This window comes from Belonocnema kinseyi, chromosome 7 (assembly GCF_010883055.1).
Source record: "Belonocnema kinseyi isolate 2016_QV_RU_SX_M_011 chromosome 7, B_treatae_v1, whole genome shotgun sequence".
NCBI lineage: Eukaryota > Metazoa > Arthropoda > Insecta > Hymenoptera > Cynipidae > Belonocnema > Belonocnema kinseyi.
The window spans coordinates 79,754,273-79,780,279 of NC_046663.1; the positions used below are offsets into that span (position 1 = coordinate 79,754,273).

The window sequence follows — 26,007 nt, forward strand, 5'->3', positions numbered from 1 at the left end:
AAAAAAATTCTCTTTCATCACGACAACGCCCGAGTTCACACATGCTTCGTTTCAATGGCTAAAATTGAAGAACTAAAATTCGAATTGGTCGAACACCTACCGCATTCACATGATTTAGCCCCCAGTGACTTTTTCTTATTTCGAAACTTGAAAAAATGGCTCGGTGGACAGAGATTTCCAGACAACGAAGACGTCATTGCCTCTGTAAGTGCTTATTTTGAGGAACTTCAGAAAACGCACTTTTCTGAAGGATTAAAAAAACTTGAAAAGCGATTGACCAAGTGTATAGAGCTCCAAGGAGATTATGTTGAAAAATAAAAAAAAATTTACCCAAAAAAAATTGTTTTTATACTTCATTTTAAGGACTTATTGAACTACCCTCGTAGTTTAATTTTCAACCCAAAAAGACGGATTTTCAACGAAACAGTAGAATTTTCAACCAAAAAGGAACACTTTAAAAAAAAAATTATTAAATTTCGAACCAAATAATAAAATTTGTAACTAAAATATTAACAGATTACTAACAGAAGGTGTCTACAAAAATTCCATGACTTTGTCTGACCAATGAAATCCCCTGATTTTTTCCTGCTTTCAGTATTTTCCCTTACCTACAGCTCCCTGATGATTTTCTCTGCGTTTTACCTTAAAATAATTCGGGAAGTAATAATAGAATGAAAACTAAGATTACAACTCGCCCCATGTTAAATTTAAAGCAACAAGTCAAGAGAAAGTTTCTAACAATGTTGTCAACTTGGATTTCAGGGCCTACCCTAAATTCGTGAGTGGGGTTAGGAGAAGCGAATTATAACAGGGAGGCTTAGTCGCAAAAATGACCGTCTGATAACAGAACTGGGTCTGAGCAATACAACACAATAAGGCCCCTCTGAACGCGCGATCTTTGTCGACATACTGAACGAGCAAGCGAGCCAGCGGCCTGCCTGCCTCTCTTTTTCATCCTGCTTATTTCTTTTAGCAACTTTTTCTTTCATTTTTCCATACGTGGTGTGGATGTTCGATCTCTGTCTGGCACCTCCGCCCTCGCTTATCCTCTACTTCCTCTCTCTTCTCCGATGCAGCAACAGCATCCTACGGCTTCTACTCTTTGGTCATGCCGCCGACACATACCCCTTTATCTCCTCCCTCCAATCTCTATACCCCCGCTCCTCCCTTCCATCCCGCAACCCTTAAAACCCTCTCACCAAACGAAGTGGTCCATGCTGTCGTCCTTTTTTATCTCCTGCGTTCACCCCCTCCCTTTAAAGCGATCGCGTTTGCGATTCAAATGAGGAATTTGTGATCGAGTTTCCGTCGTTGTTCTTCGCACGAAGCACGATTAGATGGGACATTTTTTTAGCTCGTACAAATGTAACTAGCCGTGATAATTTTATTTTATTAATTTTTGGTCCTAATTTATCATCAACTTGGGGGAATAGTATTGTTGTTTGGAATGTTACCAGAGCGGCGGCAGACTTACATTTTAGGGACAGAAGCAAATATCATGAAAAGAAGGTTCACTGACTTAGCGAATCTTTTTGGTTCAACTATGTACAGGAATCGATTAAATTTGTGAATGTGTAAGCAATCTGAATAGCTGCATTTATTAAAACTAATTTAAAAATTGTGACACAATTTTCCTGATACTAAATTCAGAGAGATGAATTAAAATTCAGCAAAAATTTGTGTAAACTTAAGATACCAATGTTTGAAATTCGAAATTAACTAACACGTTGTCTTAAATTAAGATACACTTGAATTGAATCCAGATAATTTTTGTTTAATTCAAATATATTTCTAAATTAAGAGTCAAACGAATATCAAGGTGTACAAATTTTAGTTAAGGGAAAAGTTTCTAAGAGCCGCCCTCAATATTTGTAGATGATCAGATCAGCCCCCTGCATGTCTAAGTTGAAAGTTTCCTGAATGTTGGCCGTGGCGCTGATTGTTCATGAGATCAAGATTCAATGAAATGTATGTGCAGAAAGGTAAAAAATTCAATTTTTTTAAGGAATATAATCTATTTTATCTCATTATTTTAAACTAGTCGCTCATATAGAACACTGAGAAAACGAACCGTTAACCGATCTCGATAAATAGCTCGGTTAAGGACATATTATTTAAAAAGAACAGAGTAATGGTTGTAAGTAATCATGTGCTTGTTGCTATTACAGCCGAGCTAAAACGGTTAAAGTCAAATGGTAAAAAATAACACATTTTTTGGTTGTCAGAACTGAGTTTGACTCTGCAAAATTTGAATGAGTAGTTCTTTGCTAAAATAAAACGATTTTTTCAGTTAAAAGCAAACAAATGCTTTGTGATCAATTTTAACCAAGCTGCACCTATTAGTTACATTTTCACAAGCAAACGAGTCACTTTTTACAGTATCAATATTCTTGTTATTTTTTTTTTCAAGGATATTGTCTGTTTTTAATCAATCAAATTTACTGGGTTCTTTTTTAACATTCTTAGTAGCTGAATCTAACATATTGAAGTTCATAAGTTTTAACCAAGTGCTTTTGAACTTGGTAAAATTGAACCAAGTTGAGTTGCGAGTTTTTAACCGAGTAGAGATATAATTTTAGCAGAATTGCACAGGTGTCGCAGTAAGGACAGTTGAAAGGACCGACGTCTGCGCAGTTAAGAAAGGAGCCATCGCTAGCATCGTTATCAGCGTAGTTTCGCTTCGACTCCATTCTTTTTCAGTAGTGATTGGTAGGATTCAGTTGCGTGTCCAAAAATAGTCAAGTGAAATGTGTTACAATTCTCTCCCATAATTATTCTAGAATGCTTACCGACAGCATCCGTATGACAGAGATGTACATTATCAGAATGAGAGAGAGCTGAAATACGACCCAAACCTCAAAGAAATGCGCATGCATAACATTTTTATTTAGTACAATAAACTTTGTTTGTTATTATGCCTTAAAAAACAGTTGAGGGACGTAAGTTATGATATTTTATTGTATCTCCGAATTTTTGTTTTTACTGAACTATGCCCGATTGACCACAAGACAAAGTATCACATGCCCTTAAATCGAAAAATTTTAATTTCTGAAACGAAAATTTTTTAATAAATAAGTTGATTTTTGTAGTGCATAATTAATTATTTTTAAGCAATAAACATTATTATTATGTGGAGAATTATTTTTAGATTGTTATTATAGATTATTATTACAGAGAATGCAGTGAGCACTGAATGTTTCTGTCTGTAGAACAGTATTAAAGGTGAAAATAATAATAGGGAATCGAACTATATTCAATAAAAATTTCGATGAATGGCGGAAGGCTATGCATCCCTAGGCAGTAGGTTAGTTAGCGTAGCAGAGACTCGGTTGCGACAGCCAAGTACATTGGTCACGGTAACCGAGCAGGTTAGTTACTGCAACAGAATGAGGTTGGCTAACGTAACAAAGTAGGTTGCTAATTTTAATCACAAAATTTTAGCCAATACAACTTGGTTAAATTTTACAAGGAAGTTTGCAGATGCTATATTAGCAGCCTTACTTAGCTATTTTCAGCAGAATTTTAGTTATTTTCAACAAGTATGTTTTCTCAGTGAATGTTCGCTATATTTTTAAAAGTAAAACTTATTGCAAAAAAATGTTTAATGCTCAAGTTACGCACGTAAAATCGCGTATTTTTTGGCGAGAAGTTCATACTTCTAATCAAGATTCTTTTATTTCAATTTAAATATTATTATTTATTGTAATTAATTAAACTATTATGTTAAAATTCACATATAACTATTAGTTATTAATAATTTATTAACATTGTTGAAAAAGTCATAAATATTACCTTTAGTTCTGAAACGAACAGTACAGGAATTAACTAATAATTATATAATGACTAAAAATGGATTATTATTCAAATTCGATAGTACTACAGTTCATATATAGTATTATACTTAATTCTCCAATTTTTGCTTTCTAATTTGTATTATTTTTTTTTTAATTGGAAAATTTTAATTTATATTACAGTTAATGATAATTCTACAATAGTAACATAATGATTAATTTTAATAATATCAATGAATATTAATATCATTGCTTGATATGAAACTTCAATTTGAACTTCCCGCTATAAAAGAAGAATAATGTCTCGTAAACGAAAATTTGAACAAATAGTTTTTATTTAGAGAAAATTGAATGGAATTTTTACTTTTATCCCATTCTCTTTTTAAAATGCAGGCCTCGTGAATTATCAGCGCCACCTGTCGGCCCCAGTTGGACAAAGAAGCATGCGGCTAGAACATATTATAATCACTGTTTTATTAATTTATGAATTTCTAACTATTAGCCTTTCTACGTTTCGGACATTGACACGAAATTCTTAAAAATATGATGCTTCTCTTTACATCATTTAATTCTTGCTTTTGGGTAAATAATATTTGTAATTTTACAACTTCTTTTATAAATTTCTACTTCTATTTACCTTATTAATGCACATTTCATAAGTAGCTGCATTTACCTCTTCTTTTTCGTAATGTAATGTATTTTCCATGTATGATGTGTCATCAAGAGACACAAATGTTTGAACAATGTACTGCGAATAAAATGGATCAATATCGGGTATTAAATAAATGATCATCACCTTATACATGTTTTTTCAGTACTATTCATTTACCACCAAATAGTTCAACTTTCAATAAAAAGAGACAAATTTTTAATAAAATAGTTGAATTTTCGAAATAAAAAGTCGAATTTTTTAGAAAAAAGTTGAACCTTCTACAAAAAACTTAACACTCAACCAAGAGAGATGCATAAAAAATGAATATTTAATTTTTAATTAAAATTCTCAATTTCAGTCCAGTGCCGGAGGTTGCCTGCAAATAGCCATGGACACAAATCGGAGGGGGTCGAAACGTAAACAGCCTAGGCTAGGCTGTCTAAACCGGTTCCGAATGGAGCATATAATATTCCTCAATATACGCTACTCAGTACCCGCGTATTACGCCTTTCTGCTACGCTGCTGGTGATTTTTATGCACGAGTGACAACCATCTCTAGGCCCGCGAGCTGAGAAACTGCGTGGATCAGAAATTCTAGGAAGGCCGAGGCCTGGGGGTCAAAAACCGAGACTTTGGCGTAGCTGAATTTTTGAAAAAGATGAATTGTTCAGAAAAAATTGGAATTCTCAACAAGAGTTCATTTTCAACAAAAAATGATGAATTACCTAATGTAGAAGGTGAATTTTCAATCCATAAGGGCGAATTTTCGATCTAACAATTCGAATGTTCAACAAAGCAGCTGAATTTTTTAACAAAAACATTTACCGGTCAAAGTGTAACTGACGAACTGCAGTGTCATTAACACGACCTGACCCTATTAAACCCAGAAAAAAGTTTTGTTGAATCAAAGAAACTTTCTTTAAATCAAAGAAATTCTAGTACTGATGTAGATCAAAGAAACATTTGTTTGATTTAAAGAAATTTTTTGTTAATTTTTAAATTAGATTTAAAGAAAGATTTTTTTAATTTAAACGGGAAAATTTCTTTAAATTAAAGAAATATTACGTTCCTTCAAACCGAATATTTCTTTGAATTAAAGAAATATTTTATAACTGTTTTTGTTGAAAAAGAGAACAGTTTAGTTTAAAATGAATACAGATTTTCTTTGAATCCAATAATGAATTATAAATAAATTAGCTTTCTCATGAAGCAAATAATTCTATTCAATTTAAAACTGTAATCATTCTAATTAAATACAAGCAAAAAATTTTCGTTTTTCCTCGCATGCGAATAGTTTTTCAATAATCGGATTCGACAACTTGAGTTTCAGAAAACTTGGATGGTCTATTTTTTTCACCTGAGGAAAAAAGTTTATTTTAATATTTTGTGTATGTAAATGAATTTTAATCTTTTCTAATTCACAATATTGCTCACGAAAATTTAAGGTAAAAAGATAAATTGTGACGAAATTGTGCACAGGACAATTCTTTGTCACACATTTTAGCGATTTTAATTATTACCAAGAACCGTCCGCTTCTGCGTCTTCGCAAAAATTTGACAACACATGTTCCGAAAGACGCGTTAACGTAAAATAATCAAAGTGATAATCAAATAGTTCTTTGATTCAAAGAAATAACTTGCTTATTTCAAATTACTGACTCAAGAAATTATTTCTTTCTCAAAACAACGTTTTTACACCCCGTGTTAATGAAAGCTCAAAAACTACTAAACTGATTCTTATGAAATTTTGAGCACATATTTTGTGCACTTATATCAACCCATGGAACTCAAATTATAGAAAAATTTCCACTTGTACTACATTTTTCAGGCCAAAAACAGCGAAACAAATGACGAATTTTTGTTGTTTTTTTGTTTTATTCCGCTATTTTGTTATTTTCTGATGTATATTAAAATTTATAGTTCCCTGAGTTGCTGCAGTTATACTGAATCTAAAAATATCTGATTATTTTGTTTCCGGTCAATCGTTATCGACATTTTATTAACACCGCACACATTCCTACTTTTCGAGAAGTTGACTTTAGCTGCAGTTTTCGAGCGTAAAAATTGTATAAAATGAATTAAAATTTTCTTAAAAATAGATTTAACAAGTGTATTCATTATGCTCTACAAGCACTACATTAATATATTTAATTTTACTACAAAAAAATTCACAAAAATAGCTTTTTTTCAAGCGGTCAAAGTAGAATACTGCCTTAAGGCCATGTGACGAGTGGATCACGTGACCTGATTTCTACCTTACCGCCACCTTTCTTATTTCTAAACTTATTTTCACACGAAGCGCCACATCGAGTTGAAAATTTAGGGTAATAAATAAGAAGCACTAAGAAAGGTGGGCCTGGTCATGAACTTTAATAATTATAAAAAAGCAAAAAAAATAATATTTACAATAAAAAACTTTTTTCATAATTATACAAATTTAGGATCAGGCCCACCATTCTTAGTGCTTCTTGTTTAGTAACCCAAATTTTTAACTCGATGTGACGTTTCGTGTGAATATAATTTGGGAAATAAAAGGAGTGGCGGTAAGGTAGGAATCTGGTCACCTGACCCACTCATCACATGGCCTTAATATAAAAATATTTTTATGTTGAATCAAAAGAACCTAGTCAAAACAATTTTTTTTTTATTTAATACGAACTTTTTGTGGGTGTACCTCGATTTTTTAGATGAGGGAACCTATTTTCCATATTTTCCTAAATGCGATACATTCCAGCTTGAAAATTCGTTTGTGCCTTCAAATCCCCTGTCTGTAAATGGAGGGTTAATTTCGTTCGGGTTGTTACAGAAGAGTAAAAGATGTAACTTTTGAATAAATTTAGTTTTTGTATCCGTGAAAATGAATTCTTCACGAAGATAAATATACCGTGAAAAGGAGGTGTCTCCGTTCTTTCTCTCTATCTCGTCGCCTATTCTTGCTTCAATCCTGCGAACGCGTCGGCCTCTTCTTAATCGATACTGTTTTCTTCGAAGGAGATTGCGCATTCGAAGAAGTAACTTACTGCTAAATGGCCCTTCACCAATTCGCCCTTTGGCGTTCCGTGCCTAGTGGCAATAATGATTTAGCGAAAGTAAATAAGGAAGCACGGAAAGATACATTCTAGTCCCGTAAAGTACATAATCCGCGAAACAATGCAAGAAACAAGTAACTTTTGACAGCACTTTCAAAATGTTACTGCTAATTTGAATAATAAATGCAGCGCGTTGTATCAAACTTATCAGGAGGTAAGGTCAAGACGCAAATTTACAGGGTTGTGCATTGATCAGAGCCAGAAAAAGGAAACGAGAAAGAGAGAAAGAAAGAAAAAAAGAAGTCCTAGAAAGAGAAACAGAGAAAGAGAGTGCCACCGTACTAGGTCCAGGATTGCCAACCAATGAATTCAGGGCTGGGCCTTCCAAGAAGATCGAGCGACTGATCTTGAAGACCTTCGGTCTTCTCCCGATTCTCACGTTTTCAGTATTTATCTTCCTCCATTCATCTCGACATTTTTTCTTTCGATTCAGTTCCCGTCCTTCCTCAATGCATATCAATTGGTAGCTAACCGACGAGCTAACCGACTAAAAGCGTGCTTAAGAAATTATCGTCCATTATACTCTCCGAAATCATCAGCGACAAGTGTAGTCGACCAATTTTCTCACTGACTTTATTTATTCATACTTTACAACTTTTCACCTGAATTTAGTACTCCGAGCAAATAGTTTTCAAATATTATGTTTAACGGACAGTTTCCACTTGCAATTTAACATTAAAAAATCAGTTTTTGATGCATAGTCAATGAAGAAAAATTTGTGGAGTTTAATTATCAATATTAATACATATTTAGAATGGATCACTCGGACCCGAATCCTGATTATAATATACTTAGAAATTACGAAATGCCCTTAATAGGCTACAATGCCTTAAAGAACAGGGCAAATAGGGTATTTAACAAAAAAGAAATTAGAGGAATAAGTTTTTTTTATTAAAGTTAATGTAGGTGCCATATTGAATTTAATATGACTCGCTTTAAATTCTTAAGATTTTAGAATTGTCTACCAAAAAGACGAATTTTCATCAAAATACGTAAAATTTCAAACAAATATTTGAATTTTCTACTAAAAATATTAACTTTTGATCAAAAACTGAATAGTTAAGTTTGCAGATTAAAAAAAAAAATTTCAAATATAAAAAAACTAATTTTTAACCAAAAAGATGAATTTTAAACTCAAATTATGACTTAAAACAAAAAAGGAATTTTTAACGAAAATTAGTTCAACTTCCAAAAAAGAAATACTGTGAATAAATAAGTTTAATTTTCAATTAATACAGTCAATTTTTCTAACAAAATAGTTCAATTTTTAACCAAAAATGATGAATTTTCAACATAAGATTTAATCTTCCAACCTAGTAAGTCGAATTGTATTGGAACTCCGGTTTTCCGGAATCCCATATAAGGCTTAAAATTCTTGATTTTTTTGTTATGAAGGAAATGAGTGGAAAACGTACAATAACTATTTTTTAATAGTGTCTAAATCAGAAGATTGTAGACTTTTATGATAATTCAAATAGGTAAGTACTTGGAATAGTAAGTAATATTATGTGATGAGCGCACAAAATGTTGTCAACCGATTACAAGCGCAATTTATAGCAGGCGATTTGTTACTTTATATATAATTAAAAATGCTTTTCCAAAAGAATTGGCGTATTGCTTTAGGACCCCATTCTCGGCCTTCCTAGAACTGCTGCACGGAGAAAAATGTCTAGTTGGGCCAAATAGATGAATCTAGTTTGGCACGTCTAGTAAACTTAAGGCAGAAGTTTAGTTACTCCTACTCAATGTCTTGTAAGCAGTCTAGTAGATTTTATCGATTCATCGTGTTATTTCAAATAGTTCCCATAACGAGATATCTAGTAGCAATGTGTCCCACTACTCCTGTAATCCCCTCGCTGCTCCCTCTTATACACTTTACCATCACTATTCTTCCCTCTAGCCTCTAGCTTGCTCGTCATATTTATATCCAACTCAATATTGAAGGATGCTAATTTTTATCAAGGCTTGATTTACATTTTCATTTCAATTAAATCCTTAATAAATAAATAAATTCATCCGGGTTGTCACTAACTGGTCGCATGTCACTAACTGGTGTCTACCTTGATCCGAATTTCTAGTGTATTTAGAAAACATTTGACCTTTGAGTCAGAAAAAACAAATTTTCAACAAAAAAGTTGAATTTGCAGCATAAGAAGTCAAATGTTTTTGAAAATATTTGATTTGCAATCCCGAAAAAATGAATTATTAATAAAAAAGTTTACTTTCAACCCAATAGTTGAATTTTCAACGAACAAAATAATTATCAACCAAGGAAATGAATTTTGTATAAAAAATACAACTATTCAACCAAATTAATGAATTTTGAACCAAACAATTGAATTTTTAACTAAAAACATACATTTTAAACAAAAAGGACGAATTGTCAACAAGAAAGATTTTTGGAAGTTTCAATCAAGAAAGATTAATTTTTAATAAAGAAATATTACTTTTTTTACCAAAAGAGATGAATTTTCAAACCAATAGTTGAATTATTCGCCAACAAAAATTGAATTTCAACCAAACAGTTGATATTTGAATCATATAATAGAATCTTTAACCAAATAATAAATTTTTCAAACAAGAAAGATCAATTCTGAATCAAAAATAGTTGCATTTTCTTATTAGTTTCGGTTAATTTATTTTGCATTTTGGCGATAAAACGAGAATAAATAGGAGAAAGTTGAAGTTTCTTGAACACAGGGCTAAAAAAGGAATTCTTTCAAAAAGGGAAAAGAAGGTTAATAGGGGAATAGCATTTTAAATGTTGAAAATTCAGGTTTGAATCCATTTCAAGCAATGAATATACGATTAGAAGGAAATACAATTACAACATTACTTTATAAGTTTGTAAATTCGTTCGACTCTATTAAAATGGTTTGAAGGAAGAAAAAGCTGACTCGTGATTCAGTTATTGGAAGCCAGTCATTGAGATAATCGTGACCTGTAGCGCATAAGATATCCATTTCCGTCGATCTCTTATGTATAAGAAGGCTCGTTTCCTGTGAGAAAGTAAAAGCTTCTGAATAGGTATGAGGAATCGACAATGACTTTCTGAGAATGCAAGTCGCGACTACTACTTTTAACATAAATTTCTAGCCTATCTTACTCATTCTTTACAAAATCATTGGTCCTGTTTTTGTTCTGTCGCTTTGATTCAACTTCATTTTTTTCTGCTAAAATTTCTTCATTCTGGAAAAGCTAACGACAGGCAACAACTTCCTTATTTTCCCAGGGTTATAGCACGCAACCTGTATGGACATATTTTTTTAAGGAGACCTGCCACAAGGTTCCTGGAAAGTGCCCTCAGGCCCTTCTTTGGGCCATTCGGGGTCCATTTGCCTCCATACCTTTTCCCTATCTCTTTCTACTGTCTACTAACATCGGCCCACTTTTATTCTTTAAGCTAATTTCAGAAACAGTTTGATTCAAATGTAGAGTTTAAACTTTAAAATAAACATTAAAAATGGAAAAATAACTAAAGTCGACAATGAAAAAAGGCAGGGCTGCCACAGGCTAATCAAGACGGTATTTGGAAAAAGTCAGCCAGAAAAAGAGGGGCGGAAATCATGGACACAAATGCTACAATAAGTATTGCAAGTAATGTTAAGACAAATTGCAATTGATTTCATCACAAGATAAATAAAACTTTGATACTATAAACTGCCGCTTTTATATTTTGATGCTTTATAAGAAGAAGTAGAAAAACAGAAAATTATAAAATAAAATAAGGAAGAGACTACTTGTACCAAAATTTTGGTACAAATAGTTGTATTTTTTCTATGCAAATAAGGGGAGCTGGAAAAGGGCTTATTTGTGCCGAAATTTCGGTACGTATAGCTGGATTTTTTCGGTTAGGCACTTCCTTAAAATAATTTAAATTTTAATATTGCAAACTTCATAGCCTAAAATTCTCTCGAAACAGGGTGATTTTTTACGAAAACAGGGGAATAAATTCTTTTTGGTCAAGTTATTGTAGATATCCTATTGATTTGAATATGAAACGCTTAAACTTCCTAACCTTTCAAGTAAAAACTTTCAACAAAATAGATGCATTTTTAACCAAAAAGATTAATTTCGTACTAGAAAACATGAATTTTTAACAAAATACATGAATTATCAACCAAATAGTTGGATTTTCTACTAAAAGAGATGAATTTTGAAGATAAAGTTTAAAAAAATGTAATTTTTGACCAAGAAAGCTAAATTTTTCACTTAATAATTTAATTTTCAAACAAAAAAGATTAATTTCAGCAAAAAAAGTAGTAGAAAAATTAATATTTAAAAAAATTAACAATAATATACAAAAAAATCATCATTCGCTATGACGAAATCGTGATTAACATAGACCAATGATTGTTTTATTGACCACTAAAATGTGCTGAAAAATAGTGATCGGCCCCTCGTTGGCCACATCAGGTTATAGAGTACTGACTTTGAAAGCAAAGTGATTAGCCACTAAATCGTATAATCATTGGCCGGAGCCAAAAACTGTTTTTAACATGATTAACATACATTATTCATAAGACACAGTGACAAACAATTATATGTACATAGTCTACACAAACTTTAAACATATTTAACGATTTTATTTGCACTATTAGAAACCAAGAGAATTAAAAACTTAGATTAAAAAAATAAAGCTTTTAAACTCGAAAAACTTAACTTTTTGTTTTAAGTTACAATATTTACTATGCATTTGTAAAATTCTCGATTCAAAACTCAATTCAGTATTATTCTCCGGGGTTTCCCGGTCTACTTCCAGCTTTTAATATTAAGTAACCATCCTGTAACTGCGTTACAAAAGAAGCTGCAATTTTTAGAATTGTACTTTGATCTTTTATATTAACCGCAAATTTTCCCAGAGTTTGGGGAATCTTATTTCCAATATTTATACTCGTGAGAGTAAAGTACTCGACTAAGGAAGTATTTTGATCAAGAATTGCCATCAAAGGCCTTCGTGAGAAAATTCCTAGACGATTGTCGTGAGTGGTGGGATAAAAATCTTTCAAAAAGCAGAACATCTTCCACTGAGGAAATTCCCACGCACCCTCAATCGACACTCTTCCAGCTTTTACATTTCACCCCCGAAGACTTTAAGGCATTATAAGGATAATATCATATACTTGGGAATTTGTTCAGATTGAGAATAGTTGCATTAAGGCTATATGAGCAGAACCTCAGTTTTTTTACATTTTTTTCAAACCCAACTTGCGTGTACACGAGACCCAAAATCGAGCTTTAAACTTGGGAAATTATATAAGAAGCACTAAGAAACGTTTGTCTGGTCCTCAATGTTTACAATTACATGAAATGTTTTTTTTTGCTTTTTTTTAATAATTATAAAAATTTAGGACCAAGTAAATGTTTCTTAGTGCTTTCAAGTAATTTTCCAAATTTTCAAATCGATATCGCGTTTCGTGTGAACATAGTTGGTTTTGAAAAAAATGTGAGACAATTTTTTGAAGTTACGCTCACATGGCCTTAAACTGGTTTCTAACAGTCTGTGCAATTCTCAAGAGGTTGACGACGGCAAAGATACCATAATTGAAATTAAAATGAGCATCTTGTGCAAGTATGAGGCCGTGCATATATTACATATCCTTTTGGGTGGGGGGGGGGGAGTCAAAGATTTTTCTGTATTGCCTTAGGTAGGTGGAGAGGAAGAGGAGGGGTGGCTAGTTAAAAAAATGTATTACTAACAAAAAATCTTATTTTTGATAGAAAAATAATCCTCTTGGTTTAAAATTGAACTATTTGCTTGAAAATAGATGTATTATTATCGAAAATTCAATTTATTTTGGTTAAAAATGCAAATGTTTGATTTAAAATTAATCTATTTTAATTTAGGGTTAAAGTATTTTATTAAAAATTCTTTTTTATTCTTCTTTATTCGCGATTAACATTTTTTTTTGTAAAAATATTAACCATTACGTTTTTTTTTTTATTGAAAATTCATTTTATTTTAGACTGATTCAACCATTTGGTAGAAAATGCCATGTTTGCTTAAAAACTGACAAATGCTTATTTTCTTTAATTGAAAAATCAACTATCACATTTTGGCTTGAAAATTTATCTTTTTAGTTTGAAAATTCAACTCTTCGGTAGTAGAAAATTAGTTAATTTAATTTTTGTTTCAATGAAATTGTCTCTATTCCAATTTTTGAAAATTCATATAATTTAAACTTAAAAATACAACTATTTGGTTGAAAATGTATGCATTTGGTTGAGAATTCGCCCTTTTTGGTAAAAAATTATTCCTTTTCGTTAAAATATCAAACTATTACATTTGTAGTTGATAATTCGTTCATTTTGTACGAAAATTATTTTCGTTGGTTTTTTTTTATTAACAATTAACTTTTTAACTACAAATTTAACAAATAAGTTAGAAATTTATATGTTTAGTTTAATATTAACTCGTCTTTCTTGTTCGGGAATTCAACATTTTAGATTGAAAAATTGTTTCTTTATTGACTGAAAATCTTTCTCGGTTCAACTACCTAATTAATTTCATAAGCAAGCAAGATTTAGCACCCCAGACCTCCACCCAAATCGTCACACGTTGTTTTTGGATGACCCCTACATAAATTCATGTATGAAAATGTTCCGACAACGATTAGATGAGTTAGGAAGGATGTGGGGGCGTGGCTGGAGATAGGTAAATCTTACGGATCAAAAATTTCAGCAATTGCACTTAATAAAAATTACTGATCAATTCTTAATAAATTTCTGATAACGTAGAGGATTCTACATAATAATTTCAATAGAATCCAATGCCGGCATTAACAGGAGAACCTTTTTGCCGCTTTCTATTGTTTTCGTACTGAGAAGTGTACATCTGTGAATGTGGAGATGTAGAAAAGCAGTCTGTCTTTAGAGATTATAGATATATGTATATAGATGCAAAATCAGCGTAATGGAGGAGACGACTCGAGGTCGACCAACGAAACCTATGAAATACGACCTTGCATCATTTTTGTAGATCCTCGGCCCTGTTTCAACCGGGCCTTGGGTTCAATTTTTTCTCGTTCACGAAACACGGCGCCTGCATCACAGCCGGATTTCGAAAGAAGCACCTACCTTTCTCGGAAAGCCACTCTGCTCTGAAATTTAGGAACGCGTCTACTGGGTCTACCAAAAGCAAAGTGGACCGCCTCGATTTTATTTTTCAAAGTCCCTCACAAGGTGCCTCTTTTTTCACGAATAACAACCTCACCTTTTGGCACATGCCTTCACGAGATACGATTCTTCTCAGACAGTGGAGTGTACCCAAAGGAGAGTTTTTGATTCACGGTCAGACGAAAGAATATTTAATTTCACAATAATCTAAAATTCGAAATTTATTAGTTAGAAGGAAATTTTTCAATGTTCAGAAAAGCTAATTTTTCCAAACTGTAACGAGCTGTTCAACAACTACGTTCTACTTCTACTGTTAAATTTTTTGTTCAGAATTCATCTCTTGATTAAAAATTCTACTATTTGTTTAAAGATTTATCTATTTTGTTAAAAAAATTGACTTGTTGAATGTTGATCGTTTTTTTTGCTGAAAATTCAAATATTAAACTTTACATTGATAACTGACTACTCATCTCGTTGAGTTGAAAATTCAACTCCTTGCTTGAAAGTTGAATTACTTTGTTAAACATTCATTTTATTGGCTGATGATTGAACTATTTTGTTGAAAATTGGTATTTTTGTTTTGTTGAAAATCAAATTTTTTATCGACAAAATTTAACTATTCCATTTTGGGTTGAAACCTGATCGCTTTTAATTAAAAATTCAAGTCTTTGGATGACAAGTAATTAATGGATTAAAAATTCTACTACTTTACTGCAAATTCTTCCCTTTGCTTCAAAGTTCAACTATTTGGTAGATAAATCATCTTTTCGGGATTAAAAGTTTACTGGAAAACTCGTGAAAAGTCAACTCTTTCATCACAAATTCATATTTTTTTAGTTTTTGTAGAAAATTAATCTTTTATGGTTAAAAATTAAATTATTTTCTTGAAAACACAATTGATTTCAACTTGAAATCTGAAGATTTTCCTATTGAATTTAATACGATACCATTGCATTCATTTTATTTAAAAGAATGTTGTCCCCTATATTATTGTGCAAATCACCTCAGTCCCCTTGTTTTGAGATTATTTTGGACTGTGTAGTCTGTTAAAATATTATGTTTGTAAGTTTTATGTTTTATTTTAGAAGTTTATCAAATTAAATCGAAGAAAAAAATGTTAAATTAAAGGGGTTGGTAAGGGGGTAATCGGAGTTTTGACGTAACCCTGGGGTGTTCAAACTTTTTTCGACGATCAATGACGAAGAAGGAGAATCGAAACAGTTTTCAAAATAGCGTGACATTTCTTGAACGGCACCGAATCTATGAGATATATTTTTGCATTAATGTCATCAGTATTGATGTCCAATTCTAGCATCTTAAACATCCCGTTTTTCATTAACCTAAATAGAATGAAACCCTTCCATAGCCCTTCTGAAAATTGACACCGCGCCACAGGCAGGTGTAACAGGAGCTGTGCGGGGTCTACGGTTGTCATTCAGGCGAGGACTTTAGTGTGAACAAACAAAAGCGAAGCGGCCTAAAATGAGTTATTTCCCACCCACCGCCAGCCCCAAAGTCGACGCTATAAAAGAGTTTCACTGTATTTTTGACCCTGGATTCCGACAATGTTACTACAATAGTTCGTTTTGCCTGTATGTCTCTTATTTCATTAATACAGTCAGAGAATCACGATCTGGAAGGCCGTCGACGTTTTTCAAATGTTTAAAACGTTGCACCCACTTCGCGACAAACGTTCTCTACTTTTTTAAATACTTGGCCACCGCTGTATGTCATTTGTGGTCCTTTTGGGTGCATCCAGAGCAACACTGCCCCTCGATGCGTTTCGCGTACCTGGCACTCATTACGGTTCACGTGCTTCTCTCATAAAAGATCAACATCGAATAAAATGTTCTCGTCGAAGCGCGAAAGGTAGAGGTTCACACTACTTGTTAAAAAAAGGTTTACGTTGTATCTCTTACCGACTGCGCTCTTACCCGCTCGTACTCGCTCTTACTTAAACTGACTGAACATACAAAATGTCATTATATCCTAACCAGAATATCCTCAGAAACAAGCAAGAATATTTTTAAAATCAGATCTACTGGAGTCTATTGGAATCCATAAGCCGTAAGATTAAGGATTACTGATTAGAATCTCGGTAGGCGACTTTCGAATTTCTGAAAATCGTGTAGCGCCAGTGCCGATCAACGTGTTAATAAATAAATTCTTGAGTGGTGATCTCCTCAGAATTCGTAAGACAGTGAGTGAGAGAGAAGGCATCCGACTATTTTAAAACTATTCTTAGGTGGGATTCCTGATCCAATTAAGGGCCTCGGGTCCCGCGCGAAAGAACGCGCGGCGATCGCCGCTTCCTTCTTGAAGTCGGATTCACTCCCGCCCCTCATGGCCCCACCCGTCTCTCCGATACAGGCCCCGATGTTCGATTGGCCCGCGGGTCCGGTCATTCACGGAAAACTCAGAATGCAGACGATCACGTGACCAAGGGGGATCGGATGGGGTGCACACTATGGCGCCAGCGGGTCCAGCTCGCCCCCGGCAAAGGGATGCTGCCGCTCTGACCCCAAAGAGCCGTTCCGAATACGAAAGTTTTAATCACAAGTAGAGCACAATCAATTCAAAGCTATATTCAATAAAAGCTTCTTTATAATTGTTATGGATAATTTTTGTTTAAAATTTACAACATAGGGAACATATATGTTACAAGTTAAATAAAAAATGTCTGAACTGTTTCAAAATAAACAAGTAGTGATCATAATTGAATTGCAAATAAAAAATACATTCATAAATTTGAAGCCTTTTATATTATAATTCAAACGATGAATAAAAACAATTTTAAATGCAGAAGAAGAGTGTCAAACTATAACGGCATAACTTAAAAAATTTGAAATTGTTCAACAAGAGAGACAAAAAGCACTCAAAAATCAGATTATGATTTTAGAAGAAAAAGAAAAAGCTACTCCCAATTATTATTGTAGATTCTTTTTTTATTTTATAATTTTATTAATGCAAATTTTTAAAATCTGAAATCCCTAATAATATCTACGAGTTTTAGACCGTTATATTTATGAATATAAACTAATGTAATGCGAAAAATATCAAACTGCTATATTATTTAACTTATTTGCCTATTTTATTCGATTTATTAAAAAAAATATTACATATTTTTTAAAAATAAACTGCTTCACTAAATTATATGAATAGGTTTAATTTTAAATCTTTAACAATTAGTCAATTCCTTTTTTTTTATAAAAAAATGGAATATTACATATATTTAAGATGAAACATTGAAACGTTAAAAAACGGTATGATTTTAGAATGGACATTTTTAAAACAGACATTTTAACATTATTATCATATGAAAGCGAACAATTCAAAATTTATTATTTCAGAAATTAAGACACTTAAACTTTATTTAAATTTCTCAAAATGCCCAATCGTTACACTGAAAAGCGACAGGATACCTTTCAAAATTAAGAAATAAAAAACTTTACAATTAAAGGATTTAAAAATATAAACGTTTATAGTTTAACCATGACATATAAACTAAAAACGGCCGCAGTCGAATAATTTCGCATGTAAGTATTCGAAATTGGACAATTTCTGTGGAATTTCAGTCCTCGACCATTTTGCAATCGGGGGACCCTTAAAATATCACATTTTTGTCAATCGTGACCTTAAAATCATAACATGCTATCTTTGTTTTTTTTGCCAAAATAAACACTGGAAGTAACTAAAATATTCTATTTGATAAAGCATCATATATGCCTAAATTAACCAAATATTTTACTTAATTAAATATAAAACTGTTTGTCTGGATCAACCAAAATATATGACATAATTAACCAAATTTTAGTAACCAAAAAATTTCCTTGGGCCAATCAAACGTTTTTTTGTCGACATAAAAAAATATTCTGGGGTTGATTCAGCCAAAATGTTGTTCATTCAACCAAACATTTTTCTGAGTTAACGAGAACAGTTTGTAAAACGATAAGGGGTTATCCAGTCTAGTGACAATTTCCCAGATTACAATCTGCCAATAAAGAAATAAGAAAATCAGTGCAAATGTCAGTCCAATATCAAGATTATAAATGGTTAATATTTGGCAATGGTTTAAACATTTAAATTCAGTTTTCACACGAGACAATTGAAGAGGAATCTAACTTCATTCTGATCTTGAATCCAACTTCATTCTGATCTTGAATCCAACAATAAAGTCATTTTGCAACCTTATGCTGATATTGAAATCGACAAAATAAAGTTGCTTTAACCCATCGTAATGAAAATGAGAAATGTTAAAAATTGTGCAATTGTAACATAAATGTAAAGATTAAAAAATTATTTTCCAAGAATCAGAAAAACCTTGTTCCTTTTTGGAAATAAAGACTCAATAAGAAGACTTGAACCAGTCTACCCGCAATTTGTAAATTTAAAATAAATTTGTTGAAGCATGAATAATGCACGGAAGAAAGTGTCTACTTAGTGAGGCACCCAATACAAAAATATTAGCAAATGATGATTAAAAATCATTTGTTTAACCATTTAAGGTATTTCCCACATAGGAAAAGTAATAATACAAAAAACAAAACATTTATCAAAATTGCTAATTTCATAAACATCATTTAAGCAATATTTACAAAAAAAAGGTATCTTTCGATAAATTGAGGCCAAAATTTACATCTGAATTAAAACAAATCTTAAATGGTATTCATCGACAACCTTATAAATTGGAACAAATCTTCAACTTAGCGTCCCTGTTTAAAAAATTCTCTTAAGATCCGAGGGAAAACTACTTTTTTTATGCACCAAAATCAAAGCGCAAAGAAAGCTTGCAAATCAAAATTAAATTTCCAGCTACCTTATTTCCAGCTTATTACTTTCTCTATTTTTCTTTGGTCATATATCTCTTTACATAGCCGGAAAGGAGATAGTTGGAAATGTAGTTTTATTTGTGAATTTCTTTGTGTTCTGATTTTGGTGAACAAAACATGGTTTATAATAAACTAAATTTCATTTCGATCTCAAAAGAAGGTTTTAAATAGTTTGATCGAGAGGTGTTTGTATCTTTCGCTGCACGGCCAGGGTTGTTCTCACCCCCTCGATCGTCAGGCACTGTGTCGGTGGCCCGATTCTCGGAAGGACCTCATTTGTTGCTCGCTGCTATATATCTTTGGGTCCTCCGGTGTTGTTGCTCGGAGAATTGCTTGGGACTTGGGTAGGAAGCCATGCCGGGTAAAAGACGTGCATACTTAGTGAGGGACCTTTGCGCATACGCAGGCGAGCATACCCGTCGTCACGCATAATCACGAATGTGTAATCGACGAGGGTAAGTAAATGAACCTATACATTTATACAATATACCTACAACTCGAGTAATTTAATTAGATTTTCAATGTGACCTGGGCAATTAAGTTTTGCATCGTAATTCCTACTTCGTTAGAGATGACCGCTGTATAAGATAAATGCGGGAGTGTAGCAATGTGAAATTAATAAAAATATGGGAGGCATGTTATTCGAAAAATTATTATTTTTTTTTTAATTAGGTGTAATATTTATTACTATTAGCACATTTTTTACCAGCAGAGAACATTTATCTTCCAGATCAATGTGTGCAAATGATAAAGTTCTAACTCAGAGCGTACAAATTGAAAGGTTGTATTTGAACCGGAAAGTTCCGGGAGGCGGCGCTCAAAGTAATGGACGGAAGATTCTCGAAGCTTGTCAAAATTTTGCACATGTAGAATAGAAATAAGGAGACCAAATGCCTATACGCATTGATTTGCTAGATCTTCTCGAAAGCGGCGCTGGTGTGCCACATGTGTATTCAATGGCCGCCGTTTACGGGAAGAATTTTAACGGTTATTATACGCAAAAATTTACTTATTTTCGGTTACACTCGTTTGGTATCCTTATGTCGCTTCTTGATGATTCTGCCATTCAAACTCGGGACTCTTACATCCACTGCTTTCAGCGCCATACAACTTAGATGGCAATTTGCAAGCTTTAAGATTTTCCCATCGAGATAGAACTTTCTAATTTGGACTTCCAAAATAGAACTTTTAATATGCATGTATCGATATAGAAAATTGTTATTTGGATACATCTAATATGTATAAATATACAATTTTGTAAGGTAGATATAACAAGAGCAAAAATGATTCGATCTTGAAGATTATCCTGTTCTATTGAAATATTTAATTCAAGATGAGTTCATAAAATTTCTCTATTGCGAAAAAGATCCTTTGCAGCAACTTAAATGTTTCTTGGTGGATTAAAACTACAATAGAAAAAAGGTGTTTTCTTTTTAAAGGGTAATTGAATTACGGGCTCGTTTTATTGGATATGTATAGTGAGCTCGTGGGATCCTCCTTTCGAGATGAGAAAAGGAAGGATTTGGATTTGTGTAATTCGACGCGTGGGAAACTCCCGCTTCAGTTGATAAGGCTAATTTTGTCGGATGTTTGAGGTACACAAGAACACCATCATGCGGAGATAAGGGAAGTGAATAACAGTAAAGGTAGGATGTAAAAAAATGACTATAATAATGAAATGAAATTAAATCAGAATTCAAGATGTTTTGAGTAATTTAAGCCTTTGATCTCTGTCAATTCGGTGTACTGCTTTTGGTTGACTGGTTAATTAAACTAATTCATCGATTACACAAGCAATTTATGGTACATTTATCGCTGTTCGTAAAATTAATCAGAAAATATTTTTAACTAAATATTCAGTCGCCTCAGAATATTTTGACTCACGGACCATCTCTGAGGTGTATCGTTTACAGAAAAGGCGTGATTGCTTTCACCGGCAATTTATAAGCTCATTGATCGCGCTTGCCGCGTTCACGCGATTCGCCAGCAATTTGTCAGGACTCGACATCGAGTGCGGTATGTGCTTTGGGTTTCATGTATCTCCCCTAAGAATTATCTGTTTTTTCTCACAATTACGCAGCTGCACGTCGGCAGCGCTGATCAATTTTCGCGCGAAATTATAGCGGAGTGATATGATGCGAGAATACAATATCTCCCTTTTTCTTCTTCTGACTTCACATTTCGAGTTACTCGTCCCTTCCGTTCTGGCCGGTTAGCTTCATAATCGGGCTGTGTGTATGCAGGTAGTCGTGTTAGACTGTTAAAGTTAAGACTGGAGTCTGAACTCTGAAACTAGCCCAACATTCGCTGACTTCAGTTTACGTACCCATACGTATCGGCGTAACCTTAGATCCAACATGTAGAAAGGCTATTTACCGCTCTTGTGCTATAGAGTATAGACTTTCTATTGCGTGAGGTGGTTAAACTAAAGTCCTTGTCTCTACTTACGTCTTACAAGCGAGTAAGTGCCCTGAGAGACGGACCAAAGAGAAACCGTCGGCTCGATTGAGAAAGGTTCCCCGCTGTGTTTGAGCGACAGAGCACGAAGAAGAGGGGAGAAAGAGAGAAATCCAAAGAAGCCACGAAGAAGAGGTCCAAGAGGAAGGGGAGAAAGATGCAAGGCCAGAGTTGTGCTGCCGCGCCGGATTCAAAGAACTGAGAGCGAGGTAAACAAAATATTTCTACTTGTCGGTGCAGCCTGCAGGTAAAGTGTGTTCGAGACCCTTTGTCTGTGTGAACCTATAAGACTCAGCTTTGTGCATGTGTGCACGCTGCTTTGCCATAGAAGCATAGAGCGGAAAGAAAACGAACAAGGTGGACGAGGAGCGAAAAGGACGAAGGCCTCCGGTGGCGCCGCTCCGCGGAAGAAGGGGTCCCTAGCAAAGGTAAAGGGCCCTGAAGATGGGCCCGTTGCCCGCTGCCCGTTCCACGCGTAAAGTGGAAGGGAGAGAGACAGATATTCAGCAATGGAAGGGAGTTCAGAGAGTGAGAGAGAAGGAGAGGGGCGGAGTGGGAGGGAGGACGCAGGTCGTGGAATGTGGCCGTGGCCCCGGTATACGCGTCGGGTATGCGCGAGGGTATTTGTGTATTTATGTGAAACACCGTGAGCTACTCAGATAGACCGAGAGAGACAGACAGAATAAGCGAAAGAGTGAAAAGCCGAGAGAGAAAAGGAGACATCGAGCCAATGACCAACCAAGGTGTGCCTGCCGGCAGCGCGGATGCCCTTTTGGAAAAGAAGTAGGTATTGGTACCACTATACTGGAAGAGCAACCGACTGCAGCAAAAGCATCAGGAATCATACGACGACAACCACCATAGTCGCAATATTCTTTCCTATTGCCTCTTGACTCTTCGCCACCATATCCTTCTTCTTCCTCGAAAGTCCTTAATATGTTTCAAGTTCCCAGGGATATAACGGATACCATCATCTGCAAGTTAGAATTCATTTCGGCATACGAAAATTGTCGGTAGCATTGGATGATTAGGTGGTGCATCTGAACAAGCCTTCACAGTTTACAATGATGATTATAATTCTAGAATGTAGATGATGTTGTTCTATCTGATGGTTTCCTCAGATGATTTTCTTTGAGCAGTATGGCTTTATGATGGGCCATCTTAAAATGAAGAGTTAGATGTCTACAGTGTCCACACTGAACCAACGATTAAAATTCTTCCCTACAGGTGGTACATCATACTATACTACCATTAATCCTACTTACTGATCTTCGAACAGAAAACCTGCCAACCAATGTATGGCCAGCCTTAATTTCTACTGAATCTACTCCGTCATTTTCGTTCATTTCCGTTCACTTCGGAAGAAACAATTTATGGCGTAAAAATAAAAGAGTATGAGACATAATGCGAAGGAAACAAGATAGCAACCTGCTTCCACGTAAAGTGTGACACAGTCACCATCTGAAGATGATCTTCCTTTCGTGCGATGCACCGAGCAGTCAAGCACCAGGAGAAGCGCTCAACTATGCAGCAAGAGCATCAGGAACCAAACCCACCATCTTCTTCCCCTTATGGCTTATACACCACGTCTTCTTTCTTCTTCTTCCTTGAAGTTCCACAACATGGTTCCACGTTCTTGGAGAACGAGAAAGAATCTTGAGTCTCCAAGTACACGAGAGCAAGCCGGGAAGGAAGCAGATAAAGGAGGGGACTACTCTCGTAATAGCGTCATTTGTCGTCTTAGGAGCGGAATATTCTCCTAATTTCTTTTGGTACCAGATCCTGGTCCCAGGTTCGTCTCTCTTATTCTCTCTTTCTACCTGGAACGATGGACGCGACACGAGCGCTTGGCACGTGAGAGAATGTCGACAATGCGCACTCATCCAGCGATCTCAAGAGGAAGGGGAATCGACTACCATAATCTGGACCCTATCAGCAGGATACCTGTCGGAGTTCGATTCTCAAATACCGTATACCTATTTACAGTATGACGTTACGTGGTATTTGAATCACGTTGCGGGATCATTGTTCTACAATTGATTCATAATAAGTGTACGATGCAAGTATGCAGATTCTGGTATTGATAACGTGAAATAAAATCACTTTAAAGCGATTAGATTTTTCGGGAAGGGTAGGTTCATTTACTTCTTGAGTTCTTTGCTACAATCCAATCTACCGAGTCTCGAAGTGGATCAATCTCTTGAATATACACTAAAAAAAATGGTCTAGCTACCCCAGCTAACCGTTTATCTGGATTCCGCCTTCCAAGAAAATATAGCTGTGTCACCTAGATTTCTAGCTGTTTTAGCTAAATTTACCATATAGAAATTATCTAGCTAGTCTACCTAGATAATTTCTAGATGGAAACTTTAGCTAAAACTGTTAGAAATCTAGGTGACACAGCTATATTTTCTTAGGAGACGAAATACAGCTAAAAAGTTAGCTAGGACAACTAGACCATTTCTTTTTTCAGTGTGTGCGAGACTAAGAATTTAAAGGCAGAGTTGATGATATTATTGATTTATTTCATTGCATGCAGTGTATTTGGACATGCGATCTATTCTGATCCTTCACGTCAGATCTGAGCCAGCGACCAGAATCATTGTCGTTGATCAATACTTATATCAAGAGAAATACTTAAATGAGCGAACTGCAAAATTTACATAATAAATTAAGCGACTCAAAGAAAATGTTTACCAATATTTAAATTCAGCATGTTCAAAGGAGGTAATGACTCAGGAGTTAAGGCACGTAGAGGGCGCTTATGAGCTAAATGCAGTTAGAACGTATTTCCGAGCTTTCTCAAACTTCCATCCCAGGCAGAACAATAATTCGCGAAGTTTGGAGCTACCTACAAAGAATTCGAGCCCTATAAATATCCTTATGTCTGAATAAGAAGTACAGTTTTCTTAATGGAGCTATAAACTAATAAACTTGAAGAATTTCTTTGAGCGAGGGAAAGCTATTCTGTTGGTAAGCAAATAAGGGTAAAACGGGGGTAAAGAGGGAGAAAAAAAGTGGCCCGTGAACGAGGAGCTAAGTAATGGTCTCCTGTAAGATTAGCAGTAATAGACGGAATATGCCGCGTTCGCAGGAACATTTGGGAGAAAAAGTGTGTTTGTGTGTGCAAAAGGTAGTGGTGAGAGAGGAGCTCTTCCTTCCCACCGTCGACAGAATCCCACCGTCCCACTATCTTGGGCAAAGCGAAACAGCATCTCGGGCGGTCCAGTGGTGTCGGTGTATCCCTCCATGTAGTGATTGAGAATGAGGTGGGGGAGAAGGGGGAATGGTACATGGAAGATGGAGGCAGTAAGGAGCGTGTGAGAGCGAAAGACAGTCATGCGTCGCACCATGAGAATCTCCCCTCCCGCGAATCAGACCCCCCTCTGCGACTCCGTCACCTCCACCATCAACACTCGGCGCACTCGCATTTGCCGATACGCACGTTCTACACATCACTACACACATGAGGAGAGTGGTACCGGTGATTGGCTTAAGTATTCATATAGTGTACGAGACAGCCAAACTCAGGCGTAAATACACAGATGACCGTGACAGGTAACCTGTACACTTGCCAATACATAGGAAAACACCACTGACGCGAAACCACATGCTCGAACTGTAGCTTCCATTTGGAGAAACGTGTGTGTTGTATGTTTAAAAACGAACACGGAGAAAAGGAACGAATCCTTATTCTTACGACGTAGTTGCGCGTATATTGTCCGCCGTCACCACTCGCGGTATCAACTGCGCCGCAATAGATGCAAGGAGGATTGGGAGGGGACAACACAGGAACGAGTTCACAGTGGTTTCATACCGATATCCGTATCCGTAAATTGTTAAATAGCTTTTACGGATCAAGGCTAACAAGGCCTACTCAATTAATTAACGATTTGGTCGACATACCGGGACCGAAAGTACCTGATGCGATCGGCTTAATCTGCTTTCGAAATATCTCATTGGTTGAATAGCACGTGAACTTACCTGAAACAAAGAAGAAAATAAGGTTAGAAATATTGCTATAAAATCAGATTTTTATTTTACGGTTCTTTCATATCCTAGGAGAATAAAAA

At 34.7% G+C, this 26,007-nt stretch overlaps 1 protein-coding gene and 1 long non-coding RNA gene across 4 annotated transcripts in view; one reads left to right on the forward strand and one right to left on the reverse strand.

Moving 5' to 3' along the window:
- Positions 1-26,007, reverse strand: part of LOC117177542 (serine/threonine-protein phosphatase 4 regulatory subunit 1-like) — a 414,898-nt gene that overhangs the window by 124,892 nt on the left and 263,999 nt on the right. The window lies entirely within an intron of this gene.
- The window catches only part of LOC117177543, a 28,145-nt gene continuing 27,805 nt past the window's right edge, over positions 25,668-26,007 (forward strand). The window contains exon 1 of the long non-coding RNA XR_004467705.1: positions 25,668-25,940. This is a non-coding gene — a long non-coding RNA (uncharacterized LOC117177543). The remainder of the gene's footprint in view (positions 25,941-26,007) is intronic.